Raw genomic sequence first — 17,682 nt, forward strand, 5'->3', positions numbered from 1 at the left:
AGCAGATCTCGCTCTGTATGGCTAAATTATTAGAATGGTCCCTGGTATGTTTTTGAGATAAGCCAAATAGCATTCCCAAATATTCCCACGCACCACTCAGGAGTTAACCCAGGCCATGAAAAATTTCCATTAGCTAGTCTGAATGCTACCACTGTGTTTTTGTAAATAACAGGGTTTAATAAAGGGTCAAGGGCTGTTCAGCACCGCTTCACTTTTTGGTGCAGATATATCAGTTCCCTTATGTGTGTTCCACATATACTCTTAACTCATAATTTTCTTCAGCTTTCCTTCCCATGTCTTGAGTATTCCAAAGAAAGAAAATTAATCTACTGGCTGAAAGGCACTCATAGCATGCTCCAGACAGGTCCTCAGTATGGACACGGACAGGACCAGGACAAAGGAGAAAGCAGCAGAAAGCACCTGCAACCATATATGATGTGTCCTGTTCTCAGCATAGAACAGTTACTTTGCCTTGTTTCCTGCATTAAAGGGAGGAGTCTATATTTTCTTGGGAAATGATTTGTATTGCAGGAACGTGAAACCTTCAAGGACCCAGTGTGCCAGAGGCAACTCACTAGCCTTCCCTGCGATCCAGCAACTCATGGCACTTAGCATATGAGATCAAGAAGAGTGAATGAACAAAACGGAGTGGTGTGCTGAAAGCCAGGGAAATGAATGAGCTTCATCCTCTCTATCTGGGATTCCATGTGTGAACATTTATATCTTAATTATAGAATGAAACTCAAGTGCACACAGAAAATATGTTATGCAAATTTTGTCTGTATTTACATAGGTTAACTAATATTTTACATACTGCAGCAAAGCAGAATACATTTTTAAGAGGTTTCATTTTGATATACATGACATACAGCCAAGTCATACAGTAAAAGCCAACCTCATTAAAGTGAGCAACAGAGCTTTATATTGTCTTTGATCAAGTAAGAGTTTTATCCCTGTACATTTTTCATGGATGTTTGTTCACTTGTTTAGTTTTTCAAAGACTGATGTTCTCATACATTGTGCTAACTCAAGGAAGATGGTGGCATATTTTAATAGTGATTAATCTCTTCCAAACAGATAGCATTATTTCATCTCATTACAGGAATTTTCTGATCCTTTTTGAACATTAAAGGTCCAGACCAGTTCCCACACAAGTCAGTAACATTTGGATCAGATTCAAGGAGATGTTTGGCTTTATCTAGCTTATGCTGCCATGGTGAAAATGCAACTGCCTGGGGAATTTTCACAGCATTATTTGACCTTTTGCTAGAGCTTAGATTGAATATCAGAAAAGTGTGTTTTCAAGAGGGCATTTGTTCTTACATAAATCTCTCAGATCTATGCTTTAAATCTAATTTCTGGTACAACTTCTAGCTAAATTCCCTGCATTCTGCTTTACAAAGTGGCAGAGTTTGAAAAAAATGGCATGCTTTAATTTACAGACAATGTTACGGTCAGAATTTAAGGATGTTGGAAAGATAAGGTTTTGGGATGAAGGCAATACCTTTCTTGGACCAGTTAGTGTAGACCTGAATCAGAGCATGAAAAAGTCGTAATCCTCTCAGAAAATTTTAGTGATGTATATGTAGGTATCTCCATCTCAACTAGCCATGCTTAGCTCTTTTACCAAAAGTGGAGTTAAATAGGCACTTCTAATGTGCAGTTCAATTTAGACATTTACTTGGGGCAGTGAGTCATGCTGTGGAAGGGCTTATTTCTGTCCATCAGCAGCGTGGAGGGTTTGGGATGCCGAGTTCAGTTGCAGATGTCTGCATTGTGTGCATCTATATTTAGTCAAATCAATCGTGTCTGATTGTGTCACACATAATGGATATGATTAGATATTATCTCATTTCCCAAGTCAGTTCTGGTGTCAACATGAGTATACCCCATTAAAAGCATCAGATTATTTTCTACTGTGCTGAGTGACTCATGTTTAAATTTTTTCAAACGAAAAATAGACCATTCTGACATACATTGTCTTTCTTACTGGTGGGTTTCTTGTGTGGCTAAAGTCAGAAAGATCTTCTGTATTGAGGTCAACTGTGCACAGCATGAGAGTGACTGCTTGACAGAAGAGTTCCTCCAGATCTCATTAACAATAGAAATGTGAGTGGGTCGGTGTTCCAAGTCATTTTTAGGGAGTATTTGGGAATGCCTGGGGTGTTCTGCTCAGGTGTATTAAAATCTTCTGTGCAACAGTATGAGAATCAGTCTAATTTGGTCCTTCTAGGCAGAGTTGTTGGCATTCAAGCAGTCCTGCAAAAAATTCTGAAGCCGTTCCAAGGAAAGTGATTTGTTTACTCACTCTGTCAAAGAAGCATTTAGGAATAAAACTCGAAATAAGAGGCGGTAAGGAACCTCTCATTCTCTGAGTTGTGATTAAAAACAAAGTAAAACGTAGAAGCATTGATTTAGAAATTAAACTTATAAAGTTATAGACTTAACCATAGCAAGCTCTGCTAAATCTGTGTCTTGAATTTGATGGCATATTTTGATATTTCTTACAAGTCACTGCCCAGTGTCTGGACTTCAGCACTGGGAACAATTACAGTACTTGTTCCTTAAACATCAGTTTTTATATCCTGATTCCTTCAAACCCTATTATCCACAAATGCATACACATCCCTTCCTTGCTCATTTAACCTATATCTAAAAGTCTCCCTTTATGAGCTGAGCCACAAATTGGCTTGTTACTTTGAAAATTGAGATGACCAAGCATTGTTATGAGAGAATGTACTCTGAAACCTCTCCAAATGAAACCTACAGAGGGGCAAGGTCGTTAATGACCATATGAACCCTGCAGTTTCATACATATTTATCTTTGCCATAAAATTGATTGAGGTGACAGGGCATGTATAGGGAACCCACAGACAGCTGTGATAGTTAATTACTGTGTTTGATTGTCAGGTTGCCATCTTTGAAAAAATGTTATTATGACAGATGGTGCTCATAAAGGTAGAGCTCAAGATTCCTCCAAGTTCTTCTGAGGCTTCCTGGGTGTCTGTGGAGTAGCCAGAAAAATAGGGATTAGAAGAATTAGGAGCTACATCAGTAAACAATCATAAGGGCAAAACCTTTCTCATAAGATGAGTGCTATTTATTTAGTTTTGCATAGTATTTTCAAATAAGTCCTGTCACGTCATTGAATTCTGGACACATAAAATGGCTGTGAGGTTTTATTCTGGCATAGTCTCACAGGCTGTTTTGATGTACACAGTCATAACCAGATATGGGTAACTCATGCAAAGAGCTGTGGCTCCCTGTCACAAAAGCAATTTCAGAAGCTCAGAAAATAGAACACAAAAAGTGATGTTTTACAAAACACAGGACATTTATTAGTTCTTTACCAAGGGCATAATTTAGGACATACTTCTTTAATCCTAGCAAAACAGGTTATTTGGGAGCATTATTTAGTTTCTGACAGTGTTCAACACAAAAATACCCTAGGCATAACAATGGCTACTTTAAAATGTGGTGTTTTATTCCAGATCTATTTTATGATATTTATGATTCAGTTCTTAGTAGAGTTGGTTTTGCAAAAAGCCATAGTTGCTCAGGGATCTAGTGACACAATTATATTCTTTCCAGAAGCATAAGCAGACAGAAATTAATGGTTACATCTCGGGGCCACTGACACCAAGCATAAGACATAAGCAGTTGTTTTTCCTTTTAAGGCACAAAAACGACAATTTAGCAATTAGCTCACGACTTTGAAGATCAAGATTAAAGTGTGTCCTTTTGACACTAAGCAAAGCACTTGAGACCTCTTTTAAACTTTGCACTGATTGCCCTGCAGAGAATCCCAAGTTAATATTTGGGGTTTGCTCCATGCCTGAAGTCACTAAAACTTTTCATTTCCTCACTAATGAATTTCAGAACAACTGAAAAAAACACGTTTCCCTAGAAAATAAGCTGCTTCATCCTTTGGTCTTACTCCAAATGAATTAACATCTCGGGGAATGTTCTCCTTTGTTGTCATCAGGTTTTGAATTTGAGTTTCTGCTGTTTTGAGGGAGAAGGACTGGGCTTGAATTGTTACCTTTTTTAGGGAAACAGAATCAGCCAGCGGATATAAAGCCAAGTAGGTTACGGATGTTCAGTGTTCCACAAAGTGACATCTGCAAGGTTCTTACTTGGAATTTACTTTCTTTTTACTTCCCCTAAAACATTAACTCAGTTGGGAGATCTGCTTGCAGGTTTTCAGTATTTCTGTGGAATTTATAATAAGTGGAAGAAGCCTTTCCTGGGTACTAGGTAACATGAATTTTGGCAGTGTAAGACAGCAACATTTTCAGACTGTTTCCTGAATACATTATTGATGCTGTCCATAATTTCATGTGAAAATAGTAATCAGAATGCTTCACCAGCTGCCATTTCACTGGTTTTGGGTTTGGGTTTGTTTTTCTGATTTTTTTGTTGGTTCTTTTTTTTTTTCCTGCCACACAGACCCTGAATAGTGGCAGTTCACGTGGGAGTAGAGCTGGTGTAATCCTGTTATGCCAGACTAAAGCCTCAACCAGGATCTGCTGATTTTATGATGCAGAAGGAGGGGTTACATGCAAAAGAAAGGGGCGGGCAGCACATTTTTCTGGATTTTTTGTAATCCAAATTCAGATCGCCTCTGACGCACATGGATTTTAGTATTGCAGAGAAATGTCCAAAACAGTGTCCTGTTTCAGGAAACAGATTTTGTTTTCCTGAGTAATTTCCTGATCTGAATTCCTGGTTAACTTTTCCTTTAATTTTCTCATGCAGTTTCCTATTCAAAGAACATTTTTCCCCTTTGGGTCAACCTGCTGCCATCTTTTCATTTCTTAAAGTGCCTTAAATAACCCAGGTGCCAACATGAGAAGTATGTTTATGAGTCAGGTTTCTTGCACAATATTCTTTCTTGTCAGCAGGGCTTCCTGATAGAGCTGTGTTATGATAACACAACCCTTTTAGGTCATTCAACCAATTTTTTATGAGCCAGTTCAGTTAATCCTATTCAGAAGTTTCTCAGACTTCATTCAAGTTTTCTTTTCTTTAAGAAAAAATGTACTATTGAGAGTCATATTGTTGATGACTTTCAGTGCTATTGTTTGATATTTGATAATATTTATTTTGTTTGCCTTTTTCTAACTAATCTAAAAGTATTTTAATGTTTGCTTACCTTCTTTTAGTAATAGAAATTAGTCAAAAATTTGAGAAATTATGCCCCAGAGCCAGCAAAAGTTAAAGGAAATATGTGTTCTCTGTCATGGTATTGTTTTTCTTCTCTAATAAATTTGCAATAAATTTAGCATCCTTTCAAGAAGTTCATTATTGCTCAGTATTGCTCAGTTCAGTATTTTACAGCTGTTGTGATTGCTCTAGAAATTGCATTATATATGAAAAGTTATGCAGAGGAACACTGAAGAGCTAGACCATGATAAATAGACTGCTATGTTTGATGACGCAGACAAGGGGAACATAATGTATTAAATTTATTTTGTCCCTGCCATAGCAATGAAAACATTGATTTTCTTGGAAAGGATGAGACTGACACAGCAAATACTTTTGCTATTACTGACCTGTCTAGAGAGTGGAATAAACTAAAAAGAACTAAAACAAATTCTATTAAAACTTCTGGCCCAATTTTCAGAAGGTTTGTAAGACTCAGGTAGAGACCAGTGTAGAAACTGATGAGGAGGGGACAGGAAGAAATAGTACAACAACTCATATATGAAAACCTGAGAACAAGTCCTTAGGTTTTGTATTTGGGTGTAATTTGGGGCATTGTTATTTATCCAAAATGCTTTAATCAGGATAAAGGTAAAATTGAGTGGTTTTTATAAGGAACATTGGATAGTCTGCTCTTTACATCTGTTTCCACTTTATTTCATCTTTTCCTTTTATTCATCTCTGAAGCTATTTTTCATTTGCTCTGAATTCTTTAAGTGTTGGTTTAAATTTTCTTGTAATGGGTAAGAGAAGTCTCTTCTACATAATTCTTCTCAGACTCCCATAATGCCTGTCCCTTTCCCCCAGTAGTATTTTTCATGACTAAGAAACAGAAAATACAATATCCAAAATGCAGATCTCAAAAAGAAAGACTGAGATAATCCACCATATTTTTCATAGAATTTTCAACATCTGCTAGTGCCAGGTATTTAAGGAGGCACAAAAGGTGCTTCAGTAAGAAGTTAATCCATTCTGAAACTAGAGGTAGCATTAAATGAATCTGTTCATTTTTTTTGGATAGCTGACCTAATTTTTCTACAGTGAACTTGGCCCAGATGCTTCATATCACTATTACTTATTTATAGGTAAAATGCAAAGTATTTTTAGAAAAAAATCAAAAGCTCATTCTTTACTTACAAGAAGAATTTTTTATTTGGGTCACACAGAAAGAAGAGAGTGGGAAATTTAATGTAATATAAATGAAATGTGAATGAGGAAATCTAGTTTTGTCTGTGTTTCCAACCACAGCTACCAATCTAGAATTGAGCAGCAATGAGACTTGTGGCAAACTAAGGCAAGGGCAACAGTTACATCGGCCACAAACTTCTTTGAGCTAAATTCTGAATAGTTTTAGGTGATCAGGATTATTTCTGCTTCTGCAGATGAGACAGTTTGATTATTGTTTTGCCTTTAGTACTCATCCCTGGAAGGCTCTCACTTTGGTTCTCAGAGTAGAGATCATTCCTGTTGCTTGTCTTGTATACGGAGATATCAGGCATCTCTGTAGAAAGGTTTCCTTTGGGCAGTGTGCAGGTTGTCTGTGAGGAGATTTTGATTATTGGCATAATGAACTGAGGACTAGACTTTGGGATACATCACTTTCTCTGCTCACTGGTAGAAAAAGCAGTTCAGGGTGACGCTGAACTATTTACTAGCTTGATTAATGTTGAATAAGCAGTGAATAGGTTGATTGGATACCTTCTAGAACAATCCAGTACATTTGCTTAATTTTCTTTGTCAGTGTGGAACTAAAGCATTGCACAAATGCTCCTCTCCTTAACAGGAGGTGTTTCAAATGTTTGAAACTGTTGATGACAGCTTGTGTGAACACAATTACCTTACTTCATCCCAGTCTGGTACATTTTTTTCAGAAGTTGAAAATTTATTTTCATCAGAACTGGCCACAGCATAAGTTCACTGTTTTTATTTATTCCTAAAAGATCAGGATTTACATAGATTTTATGTAGATTCATTGTTTGCATTGAGACATATTTTTTGTGCAATGCAAGGCAAATCTAAGCAGAACAGAGCTGGAGATAGACAGCAGTTGTGATCAAGTACAGTTGAAGTTTACACAGCCTGAAGTACTTCAGCATACCTTTTCCTTCCAGAGGCAATTTCAGACTGGTTCCTTTCAGCTTCCGTATATCTACTTCATCTCTATATTGATAACAGTTGCGTGTTTGTGAGGTATATTCTGGATAAAATCAGGAATTTGCATCAGGACAATCCAACTAAGGACCTGTCATGTTCTGATTCCTCCGCATCACCAGTGATCCCTGAAAGCTCAGTCAAAAAAAAAAAAAGAGCAAGAAAATGGTAAGGAATACCATTAAAAGGAATAGGGAGTGGTTGTATTAAGTTTAATTGAGCAGTCTTCAAAAGTAATTGCTTCAGGTGGTTAGTAAATCTAATGAAGAATGATTCCCTTTTTTTACTCTGCCAAAATAGTAATGACTGTCTGGGCTCAATATAATGCCCAAGTTATCACTTAAAACAATGATAAGTAGCCCTAGAAGATGACCTGCTCTTTGTACAGATTTAGCACTGTTTGCTGTAAAATGTGTGAATGGAAATTCAGCATTCTGGCAAGTGGAAAGTGAATCCAAGCTGTGTATGACAGGACATATAGTTGTGTTATTTCCTGTGTTATTTCCAATTCTTGTACTTCAATGACTGTCTTCCATTCTATTTCTGGGTTCTCAAATGGTTTGTGGAAAAGCAGGTATCTACACTGTGTATGACGATAATAATGAATTGGTTTTTTTATGAACCCTCTGAAGTTTCTATGGTTTGAGTAGTTGGAGAGTCCCTGAAAAGAAATTATTTGTCCATCAGTAGAGGAAGATTTGAAAACAAGGGAGCACGCCTTGTTAATTTTCCAAAGTCCTTTCTAAGCACCATAAAAATGTTGCATGAGATAAGTCTTATGCCTTATGTTTTCTAAAATCACTTGACAAGATTCCTTTCTGGAGATTATGAGCTGTGGTAAAATGGTGTTGAGTGAAAGATGAACTAGGATATTGGCCAATTTCCAAAAGCCAAGAAACAGCCATAGATGGATCTTTTCCTAATGGAAGGGAGCTAAGGTTGGAGTAATCCAGCAGCCTATTTCTGTCACAAGGGAGATTTTATTATACTGCTGGCCTTCTTTATGTCTCAGGTGTGAAAGGAAGTTGACGACTGGTAATAGCGCCGACAGGAGAGACAAATGATGTCCTACATCCTGAAAAAAAATTGTACTGTGTTTTCTGGAAAGGTAAACATACCTTCTGTATTTTAGAGAATCAGAAATAGAAATGGTAGATGAGCTGTTTTAAAAATTAAATCTGGTTTGGATTGTTGTATTTTAGGGGTAAAACCTCTACATTTATTCCATGCAGTTACAAGGCAAAGGATTTTGAGCCCTGATTACCTGAGTAGGTAATTATCTGTCTGCTGGAATCTGGTGTATCCCTCTGAAATGTTTGTGCAACATTTTCACTGTATGTATTCCCTGAAGGATTTCTAAGTAGGGTGCCTTTTCTGCCTGATCTGGTTTAGTTGATTGTTATTAACAGTGATTTTCTGTGTTCAAACCATGTGAAGTGCAGCACATCAGTGCCTTAAATACCTTCAATTTTGCACATGAAACTAGAACCCAAAGTATTGAGAAGAATGTTGTGGTGTTTTTCAGGCTTTTTCCTAGTACATTCCTATAATTTCATAGTATATTATTATTTACAAGCAATTTATTAATATCCTGTGGCAGGTTTTGAATATGGATAAAGTAGGTGACAATATTGTCTCTAATAAGTGTTCGTTTAAAAATAAATGAAGGAGTTAAGAAAGTGCTTGGGGAGAAGCATTTCACAAATGAGGTTAATTAACACATATGTCAGTAAGCAGCATTCAATTATGAAAAAAAGCAGCAGAATGAAAATGGCTGTGGTAGAAGGGCACAGTTAAAATAAACTGAAGAATAGCAATGCTAGCAAGTGTGTGGAGTTTCTCTGCTTTTAAAATATCTTCCTGAATGTGACAACATTATGAACTGAAGCGAAATTAATTTTTAAACATCTTCTGATAGCAACTCCACTGCTATCAGAAGGCTAATGCCTCAGGACTGTAATGGGACATCGCGTCATATCTGAGGCATGACTTAAATATATCCTTCCCCAGCATTGCCTGAGTTTTCTTTTTGTTTTCCATTTTTTTGGTCAACAAAATTCAACCAGAATCTTTCTCGTACCTCTGTGAAGTATCTACAGATCTGCCTATTCTAGCAAGCAGAACAGAGTAAAGGCTGCTAGGTTAGATGTATTCATTGTTGCATAGGTTTAGGCAGTCTTTCACACGCTGCACCTACCTACAGTGTTCAGCTGTGGCCATCTGGAGTCCCAGCCCCTGCAGTTCCACAGCAGGATTTTGCTGGAGCCCATAAATGTGTAACTGTGCTTAAGGACCTCTCCAGCCATTATTCTTTGCTTTGGGAATATGAGCTAGTGACTGTGGATAGTGTCACTTCCCTGACTGCAGACAGCCTGAAACCATAGTTTCACAAAGTATGAACTGCCCAGTTATCCTAAATTAGGTATCTGAGGTTTCCTGCCTTTAATTCAAAATCACCTGGTCCCAGCAGTATTGAACTTTACAAGTAGTGAAGCACTATTAAATGGGATTAAATCCTATTAAACTGAAACCCCATGTACTTGCATCTAGTGTTTTTTCCCCTCTAAAGTTCAAGAGACGCTATGCAAAGTACATTTCATACATTATGGTGTGAACTATTCAGATGAGGGAAGCTATTAGAAAAATGTTCTGACTGTGCTGCCAGGTACTTTAAAGAATCAAGGTTCAAACGTGGTTGGGAGAACAGAGGGGGAAGTTTTCCTCACCTGTGTTTTTTACAGCTAATTACTCATGTAGGAAGAAGCTGATCATCAGAACCATGAGGCTTATATGGGTGTTGTTCTCTAGCTGTGAGCCATAGGTGAATAAGATTTTGCAAAAGCAAGATGAGTGAGATTTAGAGGAAGGTATATGGCACCAGTAGAACACCCACCAGTGTTGCTGGAGAGTTTCTAGGCTCTTGCAGCAGCATTAAGAGCTTGTGCCATTGAACGTTCACATTTCAGCCCTGGAATGGCTGAGAAGAACGGGTTGCTACAGAACTAATCAATTAATGGTTAATTCCCCCATCTTTCTGGTACATCATGCACAGATGTCTTTTAAAGCTGTTGTTTAATTTCAGACATTGATATTTATTGTAGAAGAACTTAAATCAAGATCAGCTGTCTGAATGCTTGAGTTCTTCAAATTCTCAGGAAAGACTACAGTCAGGATGGTTTCTATTCCTTAAATTTATTTACATTAACCTCTTGAGTCTATTTTTTTCTCTTAGGCGTGAAGTGATTTTTATAAACATGAATCCATTAACTCTAAATTACCACTGTACTAAATCAGATTCCATGTCTCTCTGATAAATTGTGGCTTTACTCAGAGGAGCAACACAAATGTAATTTTGTCTCTAGTATATAGATGTACTTTCCTGTTGCCTAATTTAATAATCTTTATCCATACTGAAGTTTACATAGTAAAATGTCCATTAAAAATTTTTTATTCAGCTAAATTTTTACAACATCTATGTGATATGAATATTAAAACTATTGGGACTGGAATAGATTATAATAGAAGCTTTTGGAATGTGCTGTAGGCTATGCAAACACCTACAGACATGGGAATGGTTCAAGAAAAGCTTTTCAGGTAGGCAACTATATGCAATTATATGTATTATTTGGTATACCCATGATTCTGTGTCTAAATATATATATATAAAAGAGGAAATTCAGTCCCAGTAGTGGATTTTTGTTGGCTGAATTTGTCTAGTTGCCCCTTAAGCCTGTTGTTAGATTTTATCACCTGTAGCATTGTGTGTCACGTTGCACATGCTAACTGCACAGTATGACAGAGCACCTCCTTTGCCTTGCTTTGGATCAGTAATCTGCTAATTTACCTCCTGCTCCCTTTTCTTCAGTTTCTTTTGTAGGGATAAGTTACAGGCTCTGTTTGTACTTGTTCCTGAAAAAAAAAATATAAAAGAAAGGAGGACAGGCAGAATAAGTGATCAGCTCTCCCTCCAAGTGCTACTTAAAAACATGCCTATTTGTGGTCAGAATTGAAGAAGACATGGCAGAAGGAAAATGCACACTATAAAAGGGTGGTGTTGTGTCTCCAGATAGGTTTGAATGTATTGTTCTGTCAGTGCATTGGACATGCTCTCTAGGTATGGGGGGGGGGGGGGGGAAATGGGTTTGATCTTCATCAGCTCCCAGCCAATCTCTGGGATCCTCTGTAGCTCTTCATTAGTGGTCCTGTGATGACTCAGAAATGTGAGCAAGACAGCTGTGCATGAGCTTGGGGCAGGGAACCAGAGCAGGGTGCCACCTGCAGGCATCCTGTTTGTGAACTGCAGACAGTGAGTGGACAGGAGAGCATTAAATGCCGAGAAAATAACCTGGCCCTTCTGGACTCATAGGTTTCAGCCTGTTCTCTGTTTAGGATTCACTAAAACTAGAGATGCAGTGTCTTTCAGGTTTGCATTTTCCAGTTTTTTCAGCTGAAGGACCACTATTACTGGTCTAAATTTGATTAATATGCTCAGGTTCTGTTTATCTGGTTGTGAAATGGGAAAGCACAACCCAGAGCTTGATAGAGAAAATCCACATGAAATTGTCTATTCTGCTTTTCCCCTGTCTTCTAAATGATCTGTCATCATCATAGATAGATCACTTAATGAGTGAATACAAAATACTGGTTAAAAAAAATCCCCTTTATTTTGCATCATAACCTGTTGTTTTGAGTAAGAGTCCACAGTAGGGTGGTTCAACAAAGGGAAAATACAAGGGAAAATACACAGTTGTGTCTGAGTGACTACTGTAGACTCTAGTCTTTGTGGTACAGACTGGTATTGGAATCAAATTTTCTCTCCTCACTCCCTGCCACTGATTCCTGTCCTCACTCTGCCTCCTACCAGGGGACAGCACAAGGGTTTGCATCTGTGTGATAATCTGGGTTGGAGAGCTGGGCTTAGAGCAAGCATTTTTCTGGAGGGGTGAGGGGAGGACTCTGCTTATTTCAGAAATGTTAATTTTCATTTAGATAGCTCCTTGCTTGGGGTCAGCCTGGAGACATCCCAGCACTTCTGTCCGGACACTGAATGACATGCTACAATAGTAACCATGAGCAGCTGAAGCAGAGCAGAAGGTTTGGAGTGTTTCTGCAAGGATGCACATGAAACAGCATCCTGACCTAATTTATGAAGCAGTTAGCAAAAGTGCTGCACTGTGTAAAATATGACAGTACAGGAATTAACCTGTTCAGTTGAATTGAAATTAGGCTTTATCCTTTTGAAATGAAAAAAAAAGAAATTCAGTTTGTCCCTCTGTCTCTATGGGATCAGCAGTTTGTGTTTAAAAGATTTGGAGAAATAAAACACTGAACCTTGTCTTTAGTTTATTGTTTAAAAGATATTTTCTCTTTAAGAATCTCAGCCTTTCCAACAGTTGAGGGCCAACATCAAGTTGCTTGTATGTAATAGAAGTTTGCTTTGTTTGTATCCAGTTTTAGCATTGGTACAAGTATCCACACTCTATTTAGACTGCTTTTATTTATAACCAGTGGGACACAGCACTAAAGCACGTGCTACACAGAAGTACAATGTTCCATGAGGTATAAGAGGAATGGATTTTGCTTTTATTTGATTTCTTATCACTTCATTCCTGAGGAACTCTGTGAAAGTAACATGGGTTATGGTGTTGATGTCTGCTATTTCACTTCTGCTAATGTAATAATGTTCTGTTTATAGAAGGCATGTTTGTCATATACAGACAACTGTGTTTGTGTTATAGCTGCTATATTGATTGTGATCCTTCTAACTGGCCAAGTTTTAGCCTCATTTTAAAAATCCATGACCTGTTAGCTTCAGTGATTTAGTCTACAAATCATCCAGGATAGTCTTATGATACTAATAATGATATGAGAGTTATGGAAATTTCAGTGGTGACTCTGATATGAACTGGATATACTTTTTCAGGGGCCTCCTATCTAGGCAAACAAATGGTTCTTAAATTGCCATCTCAGATTAAGTCAGACCTGGAATTCTTAAATTGCTAACTGCAGTGGCTTATTAAGACAGAAAGGCCAGTGATACTTAGTGGAGAGGAGAAGCTCGCTTGAGGCAAGCAGGCACCTGGCAATTGTTGTCTACACTGGTCTTCCTGACAGTCATCTCTCAGTGAGGTGAGTAATGAAAGCCATAACTCACCAGAGCTGCTGGCAGGCAGCTGCACTGTACAGTACTGATAGCTCTGCAAAAGGTGTGCCTTGAAATGGACAGAAAGCACTTGAGCAGAAAATGGAGTTTCTGAAAGGGGAGGTGGTTTCAGGGCTAACAGAAGGAACCTCAGCAAGGACCGTCAGCTGCAGAGACAAAGTTAGGCATGGCCAGGTTACTGGGGAGTGAACAAGGCACAAGACTTTACATTTTACAAAACATGCAAGCTCAGATAGACCTGTATACTTTGTTTAAGTCCCAAATACAAAGCCATGTAGAAAACTTCAAAAATTAAGAATTATTTACTTCATCTCAAAATGGCAATGCATAAGACTGTAGGAATACAGAATTTAACATATCCCTTGGCATATGCAAGTGAAATACCTCTATAAACATGTGACAGTGAAGACTGTGATGTAATTCAGGTATTCATATAAAAGCCACAAATTAGCAAAGTAGCCAGCTGATAAAACTATGCTAAACTCATGCTTTATATTTCACGTCTTCTAATTTTCCTTTTTATCCCAGAAGATAAAATGCACCCTTTAATTTGAATTATTAAGACTCTGATCTTTGTTTTACGATTCTTAAACAAGTGAACTTTGGATGGTCTGTCTCCAGATGTAACTAACTTATAGAGTAGGCACCAAGAGGAACTTCCTGAAAATCATGTAAGGAATGTGGAATCCTGTATTTTTTATTAGATGCTGGGTATAGAGGAAAACAGTGGTGTTATCAAGTGCCAAGCTTAATAGAGTGTTTCATCTGGTGGGCACACACCAGTATTCTTTGCCACCTTCTGCAAGAAACAGTGCAGAAAAATAAGTATTTCCTATCTTTAAAAAACCTCAGAGTTGAGGTTGCACATTGATCAAATAAGCTGTGAAAATAGGCAATTGCACTTCAATTAAACTGTGTTTTAAAGGGTGAATGCATTAAACATTTTTTTACAGTTGAGGAAAAATGTTTGAGCAGGTGTTACACAGAGAGAAACTAGTTTTGCAGACATAGCTAGACATCATTCTGAGCTACTGGATCAGCTACAAGATCAGCTACTGGAAAGTAGGAATTCAGTTTTTCTGTAATGACACTAAAATTAGGCTTTAAAAGTATTGTAAGTTTATTGTCAAATGTCTTCAACAGCCAGAATGAAATTAAGAATGTGCTCAGGTACATCTCAATCTTCAGACCTACACAATCCAGATCCATAGAAGTCTTTTAAACCTTAAAATGTAGCAATCCTCAAAGAAAAGGATGATATTTTTTGACACTCCATGCTAAGCAGTCTCAACCCATTTCTTCATGTCATCTGCCTTGTCTTACCATCCTAGGCTGACCCTGAGGGTAGCTCAGTTGGGGTGTCAGAGCATGGTGCTAGTAACACCAAGGTTATGGATTTATTCCTCATATGGGCTGTTTACATCAGAGCTGGACTCAGTAATCCTCGTGGGTCCCTTCCAATTCAGAATATTCAGTGAATCTGTTTGCTTCACTTTGCAATTGTCATGTATAAAAGCCTCTGGGCTGGTAAAGCACTCTCTTCTCTCTTTTTTTTTTTCTCTTGGGGAAGAATTTAAATCTCACACCCCTCTTTAAAAGCTTCAAGGAATCTGAGTGCTATAACCTTTTGTGTGTTGTTCCTGATAAATCTGTAAGCTGACTCAGTTACAGCTTTCCAGGCTACTTTTTCTCCTTAGGCCATTTTTATTCAGACACTGTTTTCCCAATCATTCCCTAAATGCTTCTATTTACTTGTCATACCCATTTCAGTGATTGGAAGCTACTTCATCAATAATAAACCACTGGTTTTATTACTCAACTAAGGGTAAAAATTAGGGTTAATGAATGACAAATGAAATAAGGAGCCTGAGAACTGGTTGTTTGCCTTATGGATTTCTCTCCATCATCCATTAGATAGCCACTAAATTACTTTTCAGGAGAGAAAGAAAAACCTTTTGTTGTTTCCTGAAGAAAGTGTTTGTCAGACTATTAGCCTTCCAGGTTCACAAACTGTGACTGCTGAAACACGCTCTGAAACATAATTGTTTTTAACTGCTTCTGTACAAAAGCATTTGCCCAACATAATCAATCAGTTTGGGGAAAACACTTCTCAGCAGTCTGTAAACAAGAAAGCTTTGACAGTCCAGGTCTAAGAAAGACCTCTGGGACAGTTGCAAAAGGCAAATCAGTTTTCACCAAAATTTCAAATAAAAGTCTTAAAGATTTTATATTTCATACTGTGTATTGGATGTACATCTGATAAAAACCCCACAAGAGTGGGGTTTCTTGTACCTTTCATCTGCTGCAAATTTAAATACTTAGGGGTTATTCAGTATGGGATTTTCTTACTTCTAAGACAGCCACTGATTATTTGTAAGCTTTATAGTACATGTCCATAGGTGGTTTTGGCTTGTTATGTACAGTGTTTTTCAGCCACTTACAGTTCACCACCAGCTCGTAAGGGTTATGGAGGAACCTTGGATCCTCATGCCAAAAGAGGGAAAACCCAAGGTTTTTCAGATACTTGTTTCAAGATGTTTACTGTCTTTACGTCTAGAATTTCAATTTAATCTTGCTTTCTACAGCCTGCCATTTTCTGTCCCTTAACATGGTATCATATAGAGGTTCACACCCTGTATCTGTCTAAGCTCCCATCCTATCTCTAGCTAGATGGAGTTAATATTATTTAATTTTATATATGCTGCTATTATTTTGTGTATATCAAAATATAATTTTATAAAATATGTTTGGCAGATTATATATGCTATTATGTTATGTGCTACATATATTTTTAAAATTTTTTACATAAAAGTATGATAAAGGACTGTAGAAGAACAGAACATCCCAATCCAAATAATTAGATAGATAGTTTTGAGCTGATTTATTATTGGGTGTTTGGTGCTGATGACTTTGTTTGGTATTACTTCCTATCTGATCTCCTAGCTAATTGCTAATTATTGACAGTTTACCAATAGCATAAGAAAATTAAATTTGAAAATGATTGATTTAGTTTAGCTTTTTTGTTCTCTTTGTAAAAATAGGCTCACAGCCTTCAAAGTTTTCTGGAAGTTTCCTCACAGAGTTGGTTCAGAATTGATTACTAATGGTTTCAACCATGTTTCAGCTGTGTACTTGACTTTGAACAAACAGTGGAAACTATTGTCACAGAGATTGGAAAATTTTCAGGATTCTTGAGCTTGACAAGACTGAGGAGTTTGTGATTAAATCAGTGTGTCAACACAACTTTCTCCACTTAGTTTGCTCTGAGAGCATTTGTGTCTGTAGATTTGCATTGCTGGCAGTGTACATGAGTGCCCATTTATTTTCTTTTCATGAGAACTGCAGGCTTTATGTCTGGTTTTATATTCATATGTGCAGGTCAGGAACTTCAGTGTAGTCTCTTACTTAAGTATGGTCCTGAAGATAACAGCAAAGTTGGATTTTTTGAGTTTATATGTTCTAATTTCTTGAGATGTCAGTCTTCTTCTAAAGGTTAAAAACTTCTGAAGGAAGGCCAAGCCTCAAGTTTCAATGCATTAGCAGGTTACTCTTATAAGGTAATTTTAAAGTATTATAAGCTCTTTTAAGTGAGTAAAGGAAGATGAGGACTCTAACCTGTCACTATACCAGCTTGTTCAGCTTCTAGCAGATATTGTAGAATCTCCTACAAAACATTTTACTTTGGATTCTAATGCTGTGGTTACTCACAGTTGTTTCCCATGGCCAAACTTTCCCAGCTTCACAACTCTTTGTAATGACAGTTCATATCGTCAAAGGGAGTTGAGGGTCAAAATCAGATCTTTCAGCATAGTTCTTTCACTTCATAAATCTGAGACTCATTGTCGGAGACCTGATTAAGGAAAGTCAGCAAAGACAGAATTCTGCCTCACCAGAGAATCCATAATGCCTAAATGATTTCTTGGATGTAAATGCACCTGAGAGATAGCCAAAGATGTACTGCACCAAAAAAGGTGTCTAATCATTTTACTACAAACACTGACACAAGGGATTACTTTATTTTAAGTTTAGGAAGGTGTACTCAAGAAGGGTTTTGTCCTGTGGCAGACTGAACCTCATGGATGTAGCAGGAAATGAGAGGAGCTTCACTCAGCAAGATGAAGGTTGAGAGGAGATATGATTGCTATATGTTCGTGTTTTGCAGG

Source organism: Geospiza fortis, unplaced genomic scaffold, assembly GCF_000277835.1.
Source record: "Geospiza fortis unplaced genomic scaffold, GeoFor_1.0 scaffold16, whole genome shotgun sequence".
In the NCBI taxonomy this organism is placed as follows: domain Eukaryota; kingdom Metazoa; phylum Chordata; class Aves; order Passeriformes; family Thraupidae; genus Geospiza; species Geospiza fortis.